We start from the raw sequence: 13,847 nt of genomic DNA on the forward strand, positions 1-13,847 counted from the left end.
TTGGGACTGCAGACATTTTTGAATTCTTGATTATTTGTCATACCCTCTCCTGGTGAAAGTTGAAACCAAGAACCTTCCACCTCTTTGCATTTTAAAAGACCCGTGTTCAAAGTGTAGGAACAAGCTGGTCAAACGCAACACAGACTCATGAAGATAGCACAGAGACTTTTAAAGGCTTAAAATATTACCCACATGACCAGAAACAATTTCTCTTTCTTTTTTAATGGATAGAGAAGTAAGCACTGCTTCCATAAATCTTTGCACCTCAGAAGGTGCCAACATTAATTTTGTATAAATTATCCATGTTGGAATGCCAAGGCATGATCACAAAGGCAAACTCAGAAGACAGTTATGCCAGTGCATTCGCAGATCCTGGTCACCATTTTTCACTCACTGATTATTGCTACAAGTGTTGATTAATGGTGGTGTTCATGCTGCTAGAATGCATTTCCCCAGAGGTGAAGAGAACATTCAAGAAAAAAAAAAAAAAAACAGAAAGAAGGAAAGATAACAATCAAGCCATTCTTCTGCTTGTCTTAATAATTCTGGGGAGAGTGTGCAAGTCCTGGCTCCTGACGGTCTCTGCCTGCAGCTTCTGAGCCATTTCCCTAAAAAGATCATCCACATGCATCAGATCACAACCTGTCAGTAAGCGTATGAGGCAGGCAGATGTCTCTATATCTCCCCCATCCCTCTGGGATGATGGACTGGTGGACGCAGCAGGAGTCTGCACGTGCAACTGGGACATTTCACACCCAGCCCTGCACCACATCTCAGTGCCCTGTCTGATGCTGAATAGAGCTCCAGTGACAACGACCATCAAGACTGCAGCTTCCTGGGGCTGATGAGCTCAGGACTTGTGTTTCTCTCCTCAGTAAAGCCATCCTTCTTATTCGTGGAGGGAAATGAATGAAGTGGGTGTGGAGAGTAAGAACATGTCTTAATAAATGCAGAATGGCAGGAGATATGTACTCTGAGGAAGGGGATGGGGGAGTGTGTATGATGGGTGGGTCGCGACTGGACTCAGCTCCAAGGGCCACTGATCTCCAAGGCTCAGTCTCCTCTGTCCAGCTCCATAAGATCACTTCCCACAGCGTGCTTCTCTCTCTGGGTGGCTTTTCTCATCATTAATCCTGTGATGTGTTTTTGTTCTTCTAACTCTTAATTGTCTCTAATGAGGGGCAGACCATCAACGGCCCCATTTACAGTTTCCCTCTTGATTTAAGTGGAGAGAGTAATTAGTATAAATTATGGTGAAGGAACTCGAGTCCCTCCCCTAAGTTGGAAGAAAAGCAAGTGAATGCACAACATTCTCTCTTCTTGGGCGGCGTGTGCATTTCAGTCCTGCCCCAGCAGTCAGCTTTACGTCCATGTTGGCTTCCCCACAGATTCTTTTGCTAAGGTCACCGCCTACACACAGCTATTGAAACCTTGCTGTTCTGATTATAACCCCCCTCCTCTGACATCTTGTCTCTCATCTGCCGCCACTCTGGCATCTTTGCGTGGCCCTGCATGACACAATTATTATACAACGAGCCTTATCCAAGGGGTTTGTGCCTCTAGCATCACCTTTCTTTCTTTCCCAGTTCGTCTTCTGAAATTTTTCAGCATGGAGTCTCTGCGTGGGCAACCCAGGAAGACATTTTTCATGGCTTTATTTCTCAGTGAAAATGTGTGAACCATTTTGTAGGAGATTATGAAAGAAAGGAATCCAACTTAGCTCTTATCCTTCTATCCACCCCCAGGCCAGAGACATTTTGCCCCTTTCTGAACCTGTCTCTGGTTCCTCAGGAGGGAAAGGTGTTGCCTGAAGACGGCCAATCTCGGGTGGTGACAGTAATAGATTCTGAATGCTTAGCTGTTGACTAACCAGAACAGACTGCACTCTGAAGGGAGCAGACAAGGCAGAAAGGGAGAAAAGAAACACAAGAGAAAGTGAGGAATCGGTACATATCTAAATTATTTTATTTTGACCATAAAGTCCTTATATTGGCTACTATTGAACTGACTGCTGCACAGTGGAATTACATGCAAACTAGATCAACACCCTCATGATGTTGGTACCAACTTCTCATCCAAAAGCCCTCATGTCTTGTAGCCTGTTGTGTGTATGAGGGTAGCATGGTATCATGAGATAGGTCTTGAGCATATTAGGACAATACATTTCCCCCCAACTTCCCCAGCAATGTAACTGAGGCAGAGAGAGCTTGGTTGACTATTTACCAAGTTGCAACTGTGGGGTTAGGCATGTGTGCTTCCCTTCTCGTGCGCTCCAGGGCGCTGCTGTGGTGTGTGGTATGTGGTGTATGGGGGAAACGTGTGCCCCATGGACAGTCCTTCTGGGTGGTACCTGCCTGCTTATACCAAGCTACCAGTTGGTATCGTTCCTCTATGAGCTGTTATTATCTTTCATTCGTGCTACCAGATGGGTAACTATAGCCAGTGCCTCTGCTGGAGTCCACACAGAGCCCATGGGTGGGGCCCACTCAAGGAGGTGACTCCACAATCCAGGGGATACCCTTCAAGACTGGGTGCATCTGTGCCTGCTCTAATGACTTCTTAAAAAGGAAAGCTCTTACAGACAAACTTTTCCTTAACTAGATGTTACATCTGTAAGAAAAAGGGAAAACAGGCATATAGAGGCTTGTGGACGTCAAACTCATTTCTAGTTAATGGCACGTCCAAAAAGTCACCAACTCAAATAGCCATGGTAGTAGAGAAAGTGGCAAATAATAAGTATGTTTATTTTAATGATAGCCTCAAAATATAGCTTCTCCATTCCTGAAGGGCAACTTTCACAGATACCATCCAAAGTAGAAGGGGAAAGAAGTAAGTCCCCCGCCCCTCACAAAAAGTCCAAGAGCCCGAAAGGCCTAGCGATTCCTGGAGAGCACAGAGCGCAGGAAAAAGAAATGGGTGAAGGGTGGCAAGACCTGCAGCAGTTCCTCACTCGTCTGTCACCTGATGGATGCCTTGCTTGTCACAACTGACAATGACATTTAAAACATATCCTGATGGATCATCGGGTTGTTTCAAGTGTGTATTTCAGCAGTTCATTATGAAAGTTTATTTTCTAAATTAACTACAAATGAAGTGGGATCTTCTAACCATTTTCTCACACAATGCTGTCAGCTATCTTTTCGCAGCCTACATCAAAGCAGCTCCCCAGCCCATGGTGAGCACTCTTCCTGGAGAAGTTCTGATAAACAGCTCTGTGTTCCCTTAGGTTACTATGGAAACACTTTCTTTTCAGGTCATCCTCTTACAAAGGTAACATTTGCATTAAAGTATGTTGGAAGTTCACTCTTTTAAATGCGCAAGCGGGGTCATGCCACCATATCCACATCTAGTGTTTCAAAATCCAGAAACATAGAATGACTTAATCTATGAAAGTACTTGAGTGAGGTGCTCACCCTGTAGGTACGACAGCCAGCATGTCAGGGAGCTGCTTGGCACGTCGCCAAAGATTCCAAAAGAAATGTCAGCAGTGACCTACTAGCTGGCGTTGCTCGTCACACTAATTTGTTAGTATTTAAGTTTGTGTCATCTCTGACATGGAGAGAAGAGGCTGCAGAGAGCACAGGGCAGGTGCCAATAGGTATATGCCTTGTCTTTGGAGGTTGCTAGATCAGCTTACCCAGTTGGACCATCAAGAATTCAGCTTGGCAAGTGTTAGCGGAGACGGAGCAAAGCACTCAGCATGAGCTTTGGCACAATGTAGGCCTTGGAAGTACGTAAGTTCTTGAATGAGCTGCTTGCTGGCACTGGGCAGGATACTTCCTGGTATGGAAGGGAAGTGGCAGAGAAGCACTGCCAGGGAGAGGGTGATGTGGCTAGAGCAGCAGGAAGGCTTTGTGGGAGAGTTATTGTGACTGTGTAGACATATGGAATGCGAGCATAAGTTTTTACTGGGATGGCTAACGGGGCCACTGTCTGACCTGTCTTAAGGATCCCTCAGGTAGACCATCAGTTGCTGGTGGCAGTAGTTGGCTATCTGCACTCTGGGTGAGTGAGATCTCTGTGCATCATGGACCATGAGGAACTTCTCAAAAGCAACTGACACATCTCAGGATGTATCAAGCAGGTGTCATCAACTACTTGAAAAAGGCAGTGTGATGAGGACTAGGCTTTGTAGAGAGAACTGGGCTCCATATCTGGGAAACGTCTGTGTTCCCCTTCAGATGTCTATGGAAGCTCTTGATTCTTCTCCTTTTCCCGAGAAAGATCTAGAGACACTGCTACACAATTCAACAAGCATTTGTCAATTGTTTCTCTCTATAAGTTCTCTACAAGAGCTAAGACTGCTAAGACTGGAGAGGAGGAGACTGCGGTGGAAGAGTACTGAGACAGGCTGTGTTGGAGGCTCTGGCCTTCACTTGCCCTTTACATGAACACAGGAGCAGTGGGCCCTAATGGCTGAGCCCAGGAGGTTCTCTAGGGCCGCAGAGAACTGAGGGAGCCACATCTTTAACTGTCCTGGTCAGTTGTCACCACAGAGAAGATCACTTGGTAAGCTGCAGCCACCTGAAGCTGAAACATTAATGGCTTGTTTTCCCAGCATCCGTGAACCCCAGTCTACCTACATAAGGGGAAGGCAGAGCCTGGCTCCGTTCTCCTTTGCTGATGTTGGTCACGTACCACAGAATTTTTAAAAAGTCATACTGTAGTAAAAAATGACGTTCCTGTTTTTTTCCCTTGTCAGAGGCCTGTTCTACAGAAGGACGTTAGGTTGTACTGACAAGACTTGTGCTAACCAACGCTCCCTGCAGTGTGCATGTGTATTTATGTCTCCAGATAGATTGTCTAATTATCTGCCCCATTATCTTTCTGGAAGCTGTATTTTACCATATCAAGCATATTTATCAATAAGAAATGAGCGCTATCCTGGGAACTGATTTGTTCAAGGTAACTTTCATTACAGTTACACTGGCTGTGTAAACTGAGTTGGAGAATCTTGCTTATGCACCAAGCTGAAGGCACTTACTGGCCTGCTGGTCATTTTTTTGGGGTGTGCACACTCACCAACACCTTAGGCAAAGGGGCCACATGAGCACCCACTCTTTGTAGGACTCTACCTTGTGCTGCTGTGAGGAGCTTTGTATTTTTTGCTTCTGAAGGTGAGATTCTGTCACTCCCAGGTGTCTGGTCAGTCATTAAGTAGGCCTAACCCATGGTTGCTGCCTTTGGTGGGTGGAAGCACACACACACAACCCTACCAGACACCCCTGTGTGGCAGGAGCACACAGAGGGCAGATAAGAAGATGGGTCTGAGAGGAGAGACCAGGCCAGACTCTGAGACATAATCCACGTTCAGGACTGTCCATAATAAGGTGACAAACAGTCGGATCAAGTTCAAATGTTTGACAGATTCAGGTCAGGGGAGGTGTTCTGGGTCACCAGAGATGGTAGCCACAGTGGACATTTGACACCCAAGAGGACATGGAGCCCCAGGCCCTGAGAGAAGGAGTGAGGGTCATAACAATCAGCAGGACTGGGTTGATTCTAAGAGAACTTTGGGAACAAGGATCCCTCAGACTTCTCTGTACTTCCTCAGGACCAGGTACGATTCATGGACCCCTGGGAGAACCCAAGTAAGCACAGCTGCAGGAGCAAAGGGGCTGAAGATGCCAGAGGGACACAGTCAGACAGGCCCTTTTGTGAAACTCTCTCTGGAGCACTGAGCTGGAGTCATCCCAAGATGGAAGGTGGATGTCAGTCCAGTGTGAGATCGGACAAGCCTGTGGGATGCTGGGTCTTCTGTGCCCTGCTCTCACACAGAGCAAGAATTTTCTAGGCTGTTATTAGTATGATTCCATGATTAGATTAGTGCCCCACTGTAGGCCTCCATCCAGGAATGAATAAAGTCATGCAACCAATATCTATGTGCCTATAGCAGGAACTCATTTTCCATCTCTAATAATTACAACAATGCAGCTTGGCAGAGAAAATAAAACCTTTATATACTTATAGGTACAGCTAGCATTACATTCTAATTATTTTTCACATCTTCCACATAAAAACAAAAACAAAACAATTCTCAATCCTCTGGATTTCTGTGGCCTCTGCGGCTCAACCCTGCTGGAGTGACTGGGAAGAAAAACCAGAAACCATCTCTGGCTCTGTTTTGTAGAGGCCCTTCCCTTGGAATAGCAGGGAAACCAATTGGGAAGTTTTGCATACCATGCCTCACTTTCTTCGGACCATTTAAAGAAAAATTAGGAGTTAATGGTATAGGTTGGAAGAAGCCTTAGTGTTTTCCAGCCAGGCCATCGTGTTTGAGGCTATAGTGAAATGAGATAGGGTCACTGCACTCCATCCTGGGCAACAGAGTAAGAACCCAACTCAAAACAAACAAATTAAAAAAAGTATCTTGAATTTCACGATGGCCCATCATAAGAAATCCCTTATTCTGGAGAAAACTGAAGCATTTTGATGGATGTCAAGTTCTGAATTTGACAGCCATGTGAGCATAGGTGATTCCTTGCTGGTCTCCTAGGTTCTGGCCGAAATGACCAACAGCAAATAAAACAGGTGATACTTGCACCTGTTTTGTACCAGGTGTTGAGGAGTGTCTGTTAGAAGTAGTGCTCTGGGCCACGCTGAGAGGAGGGCATGTGCCAGCTCACTCCAACCTCCCTGGGGGGGCAGGTGGAGGAGGCTAAGACCCTCATTTAGGAGTGAGAGAATTAACAAGGGGTTTTTGGAGCAGCACACTTGGGAAGTCTAGGCTGGAGCAGGGGAAACATCTGAGAAAGTGTCCTGTCTCCTGACTAGCTGGGTAGCATAAGAGGGTGGCGAGTGGTACAGTGACAGATAACATAGGATGAGAGGTCTGCACCCAACAGAATCTGTTAGGGCATATAGACAGCTCACCCAGGCCAGTGATATCAGCAAAATCATCTACAAAGTGAAACAGAAGTCAGTTCTCCTGCCACTCAGGATGCTGGCTCCCTCCTGTCCTCTCAAGCTCCAGGAGGTATGGATTCACAGCAGCCAGTCCTTCCGCTTGGGTACCAGGAGACACTACTACAAATGGGCGTGGCCCAGGGCACTGTGAGGTGGTGAGAACCAAGGGAATGTCAACCATCTTATTTAAGGTGCTTTAGAGTAAGAGCAGAGCAGGAAGCCAATGTGAAGCCATCCGCAGAAAGGTCCCAAACAGGGTTTGGAAAAAGGAATGGATAGAGACCAACACCCAGGCAAATCTGAGTAAAAAAATCTATATATCAAGAATAAAGAAAGAATCCCTTAAGATCCAGTTAATGAAAACAGGTTACTTATGAAGAGATAAATGTTAGGTGAGCCCTAGATTTCTCATTCACCAATACTAAAAACCAAAAGAAGATGGAATTTTCATAAAAAAAACTCTTGGGAATCAGGCAAGTCATTCATTTAGCAAATATTTATTATGTTCCTCAAACCACCAGACATTGTTAAAATGTTGATATTTACAGATGAAGGATATTATCAGATTTCAAGGATTTAGAAATACACTACCAATATATCCTTCCTGAAGTGACATTACTCAAAAAGGTAGGCAGGTTAGCCATGAGGTGATTCAAGATAAAGAACCCAGCAACAGGGGTGTCATAACAGAGGACTGGTACTGGATGCTGCATATCACCCTGGGTGACAGGAAGCATGTCACACTAAAAATACTTTAAAAGATAGATACACATACATCTTATAGACATGACTGTGTCTGAAATACCTCAGGTTAAAAAGTGTGAGGGAAAGTTGTGAGAACATACAGTCATGCTACTTTGTTTCTTTGACATGGAAGAAAATTAATAGAGATTATTTTATTTTTTGATGTTAGAGAAAATAGGCTAAAGAATGTTTTTTATAAAGCCAGTAAGACTTAAATTACTAAAAAATTCAAAAAAAAATATAGTATATGGAGGTTAAGAAATAGAAGACAGAAAAAGACTTACAAAACAGCAAGCCTAAAACAAAATGACATAAAGAACAAGAACACCAGTTATCATAACAGTTGAGTTAAATATTTCTTAGAAGAAAAAGCCTCAGAATGAATCAATTAGCATAATCCAACCTTTTACAAGAGAGAGACCTAAAAAAATAAAGTGACAAACAAATATATATAATAACAGAAACAATACAATTTTTTTTTAAGTTGTAGTCTCACTCTGTCCCCAGACTGGAGTGCAGTGGCCGCTCCTGGCCACCACAACCTCCACTTGCTGGGCTCCGGTGATCCTTCCGCCTTAGCCTTCCAAGTAACTGGAACTACAGGCGCGCTACCATGCCCGGCTAATTTTTAAAAAATTTTTATTGTAGAGATGAGGTCTCGCCAAGTTGCCCAGGCGGGTCTCGAACCCGCGGGCTCAGGCAATCCACTCACTTCAGCCTCCCAAAGGTGCGGAATTACAATACAATTAATAAGAATATTGTACTGTATTTCTCAGTAATAACATTTCTCATAACTAAACATTGTGAAACAGAAATGCTTTCATATAAAGTTTACATTTAGTGTGGTGGTGTTCTCTTTTTTGTTCTTTTCCTGAAAAGTTGTTAGTAAATTTATTGTGTATCTAACAATCTGTGCTGACTAAAATTTAAGGAAATGTGTAATATCTACTTGAATGCAAGTACCATGGGGCAGAGATTTCCCTGTTTTGCTCTTTGCTATGCTTTCAGTACTTTCATAGCACCTGGAATATAGTGGCGGTCCATAAATAATGAATATTTACAGAAAAGTTATTATTTTTAATTTAATTAATTTAAATTTATAAATGACAAAAGTTATCATCTATTATGCCAATATTTAATAAATGCCACAGGCAAAAATTGCAGAAGTCACTGTCTTTGACTACAAAACTTAAAACTATATATTATTAATAAAAATTTTAAAAACCTAACTCCTTGATAACTAAAATAGTGACCATAAAAATCACTCTTGGTCAAAGGAAAGAGAATGTCTTTATTTTTAGAATACCTAGAAAAAATTAAGAAGAAGAACATTAACATAATATCACTTCTGGAAATATACCTAAACCAGGTTCAAAGCAAATTTATTGCCTTAAATTATATGGTTATTAAATATTACTAAAAAGTAAAAGAAATAAATAGGTAATTCAAAAGTAGGTTTGCTTCATTCTCCTTTTAAGATAAGAACATAATCATTAATGAAGTAAAAGTAAATGTATTAGAAAACAGAATTATTAATAGATGGTAAAAATATAAAATATACTAAAAAAGTCAAGGAAATAGATAATTTTATAGAAAAAGAGAGCAAATTATCCAAATTAAGAAGAAAACACCACTTTTTCCCAAGATCTGTATCTATGGGAAAAGTTGAAAAACATGTCAAAGAATTACCCACAAAAAGCATAAAGCTAGATGTTTTTTATAGACAAGTTATTTTAAATCTTTACAAAGAGGTAATTCCTATATTATAGAAATTGTTACAAAGCATAGAAATATATGAAAAGCTACTCAGATCACTTTACAAAGGTAATATAACCCTTCTGTGTGAAACAGCTAAAGTTGGGGGGGAAACGCCAACAAAAACCAAGATATTATTTCCACTTACAACTAAGATACAAAAATCACAAATGATATGCTAGCTATCAATGCCCAGGTCTACCATGAAAAAAGAAAGCAGACAGCATGTGAGAGTAGGCTTTTCAGAACTACAAGGGCTACTCCACATTAGAAACTCTATTCATATAAAGCCTTGCATTAATAGAAAAAGAAGAAAATAATCATCTTGATAAATGTTTAAATATCATTTGAAAAATATCAATAAATATCCCTGGCTTGTTTACACAAAAATAGAAACTTCTTTCCCTCTAAAGTATCCTAAAGTTAAGAGCCTGTTGGAAAAAAAAAACTCGGAGTGGCTTTTGCCAGTAAAGGCAAAGTAAGATTCCTCTCACAGCAAGGACACTGACAAATTTAGAACAAAAAAGACAAACGTTGTTATAGAAAAAATAGAAAATTCATAAAAGAAGAAATATACATGGCCAATAAATGTGTGAAATGCTTGCCCTCAGTTGTAATTAAGAAATGAAACAAAATAATGAATATTTGCTGTAAAGTTGGTAAAAATGAGGAAAAATGAAAATACTGTTTTAACAGGACTGCTATAAAACCTATATAAAACAGACCATTAATATTTGTTGACTGTTTTAATGAATATGCTGCTGGGGAAAATATGAATTTACCAACTTTCTTGGGGCAAGTTGAGTAATTTGTACCAAATGTTTAAAAAATGTCATGGCTTTATACTAAATAATTAGAATCCTATATTGATTTATGATAAAGAACTAATAAGAATATAATGACTTACTTATAAGGCTAATTATTATATCACTAATTATAATAAGAAATGATAAACACAACTTAAATGGCCAATAATGGTAAAGTAATTAACCAAATACTTAATATCCTTTCTAGAAAATACAACACATTAAACAGTACATTCATATTTTTGTAGAATATTTAATGGCATGGGATATACTTAAATATAACAGAAAGTTAAACAATTGGCTAAAGTAATAGCATACTCAGAAGGATCTCAGTTTAATTGCTATGTGTGATATGCATATATGTGTGTGTGTGTGTTTATAGAAAATACTCCAGGCCAGGTTCGGTGGCTCAGCCTGCAATCCCAGCACTTTGGGAGGCCAAGGTGAGTGGATTGCCTGAACCCGGGGGTTCAAGACCAGCCTGGGCAACTTGGCGAGACCTCATCTCCACAATACATCAAAAATTAGCTGGGTGTGGTAGTGTCTCTATAGTTCCGGCTACTTAGAAGACTGAGGCAGAAGAATCGTCAGAGCCCAGCAGGTCGACGCTGGGGTGGCTGTGAGTGTGCCCACTGTACTCTAGCCTGGGCGATGGAGTGAGACTCCAATTACAAAAAAAAGAAAGAAAAAGAAAATACTCCAAAACAAAACAGTGCTCCTTTCTCAGGTGGTCAGATAACGAATGATCTACATTTTCCTTTTAACACTTTTACCCATTACCTACATTTTTTAAAGTAAGCATTATTATTTGTATGATAAAAATTTACATATAAAATAAAGACAAAAATAATAATTTTCAGGAAAATAAGAATGCCTGGAGTATGCCAAGTATATCCACATGGTTCTGAAATATTTCTGGCTGTATAGTTACAACCTCTTTCAATATGTTTATTTAAGAGCCACATAAACCTTGACTGTTAAACAAAAATTAATTAAGATACATACAAACTGTGCCTGTATCTATCTATCCATATATCACTATCTGTATTGAAATGTAGATTTAACCAAGGAAAGAAAATTTGAGACATCCATTATGTGTTTCAGATAGGATTTATTCAACAATAGTTACTCAACAATACTTAACTCCCTAGTGTGAAACAAGTACTGCATGAGTTCTTGTCAATGAAATGATAAACAACCAGAAATGGAACTCAAAGTCCAAACCTGAGTTTTCAGCCTTTTAAAATCACAGCCAATGGGAAGACTTACAGCTCCCATCCTGACCCAGCACACACATGTGTGCCCATGTTGGACATGAAACAAAAATGTCACCAACCAATGCCCATATTCATACTTGCCATGTTTCTGACATATTCTATTCAAGAGCATCTAGAAGTGACAACACGGCCAACTAATTGACTTTATGATCATGGAGTAAGATGTGACACAATTTGAAAAACCTTCCTCTGGGGTGAGTCTTGGTCATCGGTGAGCTTAGACATGACACATACATGCTCCCATTCTTGCAACAGGAGGCTGGGCCTGAAGAAAAGTGTCACCGTGCAACCTATGATAAAAGCCACTTTATACTGCTTCAGAATTACACAGAGCAATTGTTTAGATATAGTAGCTTCCTTGGAGGCAAACAGCCCTAAATAGACAAAAGGAAAGGCCCAACACACAAGGGAAACCTCACAGGAATAAAAGCCAATCTATCCCAGTCATTCCTGGTGGGTTTCTCCCTCCTATGCATTCGCTTCTCAAGGTACTCCTGTGCAATAACTCCTAAATATCTCATTACATTTGAAATTTTGTTTCCTGTCTGCTTTTCCCACCAGACAGGAGCTCCTTATTCTCTTTGGAGTCCTCAGAGTTGAGTAAATGCCTGGCACAAAGTTGCCACCGAATAAAGATTTAACTGATTAACTAAGGAGTGAATGTGGGACTGAGCAACCACACATTATGAAGTTTTGAGGCTGAAGTAATACAATATTGGTAAAAATATTTAGGATTTATTCTTTAGGATATTCACAGGGTTTCTTCTTATTTTAGAGATGAAATCTTCAAGAAAGCTAAGAAAGTCTTAAGAGTTTCTGAATGAGAAGATACTCAAATTTTTGATAAATTAAACATGAGTCAATTAAGGAGAGATTTTGAATTCTTGAAACAAAATGTCAGTTCTTTCCTATTTACTTGTCATCTCCTTACCCTGGGTATCTGTACCCCCCCCAGCATGTATTTAGGGATTAGATTTTTAATCTTATACATATGCATTTATACATAGAAAGGAGAAACTTACCACTTTGTGAAATTGAGAAATGGCAAAATAGTTCTAGAACCATGCGTAAACCACAAACTCCTAAATCCCATAGCATTTTTTTTCCTGATCACCAATTTAAGAACTATTTAAAAAGATTTCTTCCTGCCATTATTCACATTAATTGTGAGACCACGACTTCCTCCTCTGAAACGTGAGTCTCTGATTCTGTGCAACCACATACTATACAGCACAGGGCTGCTGGTATGGGCTGTCTGGTCATTCACATCTGGGAGATGACCACATGGGGAACTGCATGGAAAACAGGAAGCCTGGCCCAATGAAGGATAGGAAAGGTAGCTGATAGATATAAAAAATGAAAATTAGAATAGATTTGCTATTCAGAAACAATCTGGAACTCCAGCAATGAGTGATGATGGGAAAACAAAGCTGAGAAACAGAGGTGTTCCCACATGTTCTGGAGGTATCCATTATTACAGAGGAAGCCAGAGGTTCATTACAGAAAAGAAAGCAAATCATGATGGAGAATGTCTTTCCTCATACAACATTTTCTACCATTTCTCAGAAGGAGAAAGTTCAAGACATTAATATCTTTACAACAAACACACAGACACAGACATACACCATTCCAACACGTTTTCTTTCCTTGTGGGTAAGTGTTGATGATGCCATTGTTGGGCTGGATGGACAATCTGCCATGCATTCACATAATGCTGAGTGTTCACTGAATGAGTAAACCAACAAAAGAACGAACAATGGCAGAAAAATGTGTTTCCCTATTGGTTGTGGACTGGCTCCATTGCTTGGGAAAGGAATCACATCTGCAAAGTGAGAGATGACAGAGAATGGGTGAAATTGACTAAAGAAAGTTCCATGGAGATAAAACCCAAGGACTTCATTGCCTTACAAAAGTCTTACCTTGAAAGTGGAAAAGAAACAATTTCTCAATGGTGCATAATAACAACTGTATATCCTTTCTTCTTAAGTCTTTTACTAGAATAAGTGGAAAGTTTTCCGGTCAGCCTAGCTAAAAATTCAGTGGTATCAACTTTTGCACTTTCTCACAAACACTCTGAAAATTAGCACTGTAATGCCTGGGCTTAGAATGAAAAATAGAGAGACTAATGAGCTCCAGAGGATCACTATAAAGTCAAGGACTCTGGTGTGTGTCTGTACTATTGTCCTGAAAAGTGATCATTTCTTTTGTGGATAGTGGTGATCCCAACATGGCTGTGGTGACCATTCTCATTTTAGGGTTTTCTTTGATTCAAGTGTTCTTCATATTGATTTCAGAGGAGAGCTTTCTGCAAATTTTCTTTTTCCCATCACAACACCAGAGTAGTTACTATTTAATAAGA

This window comes from Carlito syrichta, unplaced genomic scaffold (assembly GCF_000164805.1).
Source record: "Carlito syrichta isolate Samal-C Ts95f unplaced genomic scaffold, Tarsius_syrichta-2.0.1 Scaffold308865, whole genome shotgun sequence".
Lineage (NCBI taxonomy): Eukaryota > Metazoa > Chordata > Mammalia > Primates > Tarsiidae > Carlito > Carlito syrichta.